Raw genomic sequence first — 3659 nt, 5'->3', positions numbered from 1 at the left:
TATTAGTTCCAGTAGATTTCTCGTGGAGTCTTTAGGGTTTTCTGTGTCTAGTATCATATCATCTGGAAACAGGGACAGTTTAACTTCTTCATTACCAATCTAGATGCCCCAGAAATAAACTTTTTCTTGCCTTATTGCTCTAGCTAGAACTTCCAGCACAATGTTAAGTAGGAGGGTGATAAAGGGCATCCTTGTCTTGTTCCTGTTCTCAAGGGGAAAGTAAGTAAAAGTTTGCATAGTTTTTCCATTTCACTGACATCGATAGACAATTATTGAGAGTTTTCAATGTTCACGGCCCTACACAGTGTACTGTGATAACATATTATCCTTGAAAAATAATTTTAAGTGATCATTATGCCTATAAGAAGCCCCTAAGTGGCACAAACGGTTAAAGTGCTCAACTACTAGCCTAAAGGTTGGTAGTTTGAACCCCACCCAGAGGTGTCTCAGAAAACAGGCCTGGCAATCTGCTTCTGAAAGGTCACAGCCTTGAAAACCCTGTGGAGCAGTTTAACTCTGCGCACGTACTCTGAAAGGAAAATCAGACTGTTAACATTTTTATCTTTTCTCATGATTCCATAGGGCCTACTTGTTTCTTCTCTTTGTATTGAAGTCATTTAAAATTCTCCTTACTCTGAAAGTAGGACCTCCTTGTTTATTGTCTTTGTATTGAAGTCATTTAAAAAATTTTAATATCCTTTCATTCCTAGACATATGACTAAGCACATCTCAAGTTTTATGGTAGGGATACATTTAGTTCTTGCCTCCAACTATCTGATAATCAAGTTGAGAGGGGCCTTTATAGGCTTTAATGTAACTGATTCTGGATTAATCATCAATCTGTTTAAAAGACTTGGGTTTTAAATTTAGGGTTTGAAAGGTAAAATAGAAGGGCAGATTATTCCAGGTCTCAGAATTGGGGGAGAGATTACAAGTTGATTTGCCTGGATAAGAACATGGCTAAGAGTAATAACAACACTACTACTAACATTTAATGACTGCTTATTATGTGCCATACAGTGTACCAAACCCTTTACATAGATTACCATTTAATCCTGCCAGCTACTGGCATTTAGCCTAGATATGATCAATGTGTTTTTTTTTTTTTTTCCTGGAGGTGTTGGTGGAAATTAACACTCTGCAAAAATTCCACATTAACAAGGCTTATGCGAAGAATAGAGTTAGGATAGACTACTCAAAACTTTTGCAACTTTGTAACCAGAGTACTAACAAAGGCAATAATTGGTAGCTTGGGAGATGAATTGGATAGCCCAGGCAGGCTACCCCTCAGGGTCTATTAAAAATATACGAAAATAGTAAAGTTGAAACACTGAAATAGTCGGATGGAAGTGGTGCTCTGGGCCAGTGGGGCTGCCGTTGAGGTGGGCACAAGACCAGGTACAACAACTAAGAACGGTGAAGGTTGTGATGTGTGCCTTTCTAGGGAAGGAGCCCCCAGTGCAGACACTCATTTTTCATTTTCTTAAAATACATTTGAAAGGGCTCATGCCTGTGCAGCCTCTGAGCTGAAGGCTTTTTTCTTGCCTTCTAAAGGTTGTAATTCTACTCCTGCTTCTCTGGCTCCCCTCTGGGGAAAAAAAAAAGCATTTTAACAATTTCCATGTTCTAGTGACATCATTCCTTTGCTTACTTGCGACATGTGAGCTAATTGATGTTATTAATACATTATGTTATAGCAAAACAGGCAGTTTTACTATTTCACCATCTTACAAATGAGGATACTGAGGTAAAGAAGGATTACAGACATGTGTTTAAATTTATATGTTAAGTAGTGAAGCCAAGATTGGAACCCAGGTAATCTGACTTCAGAGCCGTATTCTTGACCACTATGCATATGGCAAGCAAAGTTGAGCAGAGTTAAGAGGATACAGCTCTTTGATGAAAAGGCTTGAATCTCACAGAGGTCCTAGATTTGGATTATAAGTGCTACTATTTGCTTTTAGAGCAAGGGATCATGCAACAGCATAATAGATTTTTTGGAGTTTAAGACTTTCAAAGTCTTTTCTATTCAAATCAGAGAAGACTCACAATTGAAGAAGCTCAGAAAAGCAGGGAGTGCTAGCATAAGCATTCTTTGTCGCCAATGTGGATTTCAGTTCGAGTCAGTAAAAAAAATCGGTTGTGAGAACAAAAGAGCTTGTATCTAAGCACTTGATATAAATTTTGGTAAAATCAATCCTGATTCTGTCCATGACATGAGAATTTTTAGGAATATATTAGTCTCTGATTGTTCTGGTCTTCTTTTAGTTGGGCTCTACTGATCTTGTTGGAGCAACTCCAAACATTATTAAAACAGCCCTTAAGGAAAGGAGTATTTTAAAATATTATTTAAAGTTTTATTACAGCTCCCTGTCAAAAGAAAACAAGACAAAAAAACCCAGTTGTCATGGAGTCAATTCTGCCCCCATGGGGTTTCAGAATAGAACTGTGATCCACAGGGTTTTTCATGGCTGTGATTGGTCAGAAGTAGATTGCCAGGCCTTTCTTCCGAGGCTCCCCTGGGTAGATTCCAACCACCAACCTTTTGGTTAGTAGCCAAGCGCTAACCATTTGCACCACCCAGGGACTCCTTCCCTGTCATAAAGGCTCATTTTTAATTTAACTTAAAACAAGTGAAATTGCTTTAGTGGTTAAAGGAATGAAAGGAACAAGACAATACTAAATACAGAAAATCATCAAGCCCTCCCTAAACTAAATTATTTACAGTTTCTGCACTGTTTTTTCCCACAAACTTGCCTTGTATCCACACTTTCTGCAGTTTTCCATCATTTACTATAATTGATAATCTATACCAGTGTTTCTCGACCTTTTTTCATTATCACCCCCTAAGAAGAAAAATTAAGTTAATTTCTCTCTAACGGGAAAAATTGAATACTAAGAAGATTTTGGGGGGCAGGGATGAGCTGTAGAGGGTGTCATTGTTTGAATTATGTCCCCCAAAAATGTGTTTATCAATTTGGCTGGGCCATGATTCCCGGTATTGTGTGATTTTCCTGTATGTTGTAAATCCTGCCTCTATGATGTTAATGAGAGAGGATAGGCAGCAGTTGTGTTAGTAAGGCAGGACTCAGTCTACAAGATTGGATTGTGTCCTGAGGCCCAATCTTTTGAGATATAAAAGAGAGAAGTGAGCAGAGAGACAGGGGGACCTCATACCACCAAGAAGCAGTGCCAGGAGCAGAGCACGTCCTTTGGACTTGGGGTCCCTGCCCGGAGAAGCTCCTAGTCCAGGGGAACACTGATGAGAAGAAGCCCAATGGAAAGAGAAAGGCTTCCCCTGGAGGTGATGCCCTGAATTTGGACTTTTAGCCTACTTTACTATGAGGAAACTTCTCTTTGTTAAAGCCATCCGCTTGTGGTATTTCTGTTATAGCAGCACAGATGACTAAGAGGGCTACAAACCATTATGATATCGAAGATGTTTTGGTTCCCAAGAGCCAATTTTCATGCCCTTAAAAGTACTATCAGACTCTCCGGCAAGATGGCGGTCTAGGCAGAAGCACCACGCCGTCCCTCCACAACAAAGATCCGAAAAACTAAGCCAAACAGAATCAACAATCCTGAAACCCTAGAACATCAAATGAAGAGATAAAGAACTCAGCCGAACACCAAACGGAGTAAGAATACTGAAAGAGAAC

General features: G+C 39.5%; 1 protein-coding gene across 8 annotated transcripts in view; it reads left to right on the top strand.

Annotated features, from left to right (window-relative positions):
• Nucleotides 1-3659, top strand: part of TBC1D19 (TBC1 domain family member 19) — a 187668-nt gene that overhangs the window by 97647 nt on the left and 86362 nt on the right. The window lies entirely within an intron of this gene.

The sequence above is a fragment of the Trichechus manatus genome, unplaced genomic scaffold (genome assembly GCF_000243295.1).
Source record: "Trichechus manatus latirostris isolate Lorelei unplaced genomic scaffold, TriManLat1.0 scaffold00034, whole genome shotgun sequence".
Classification (NCBI taxonomy): Eukaryota; Metazoa; Chordata; class Mammalia; order Sirenia; family Trichechidae; genus Trichechus; species Trichechus manatus.
This window is presented reverse-complemented; position numbering and strand designations above follow the sequence as displayed.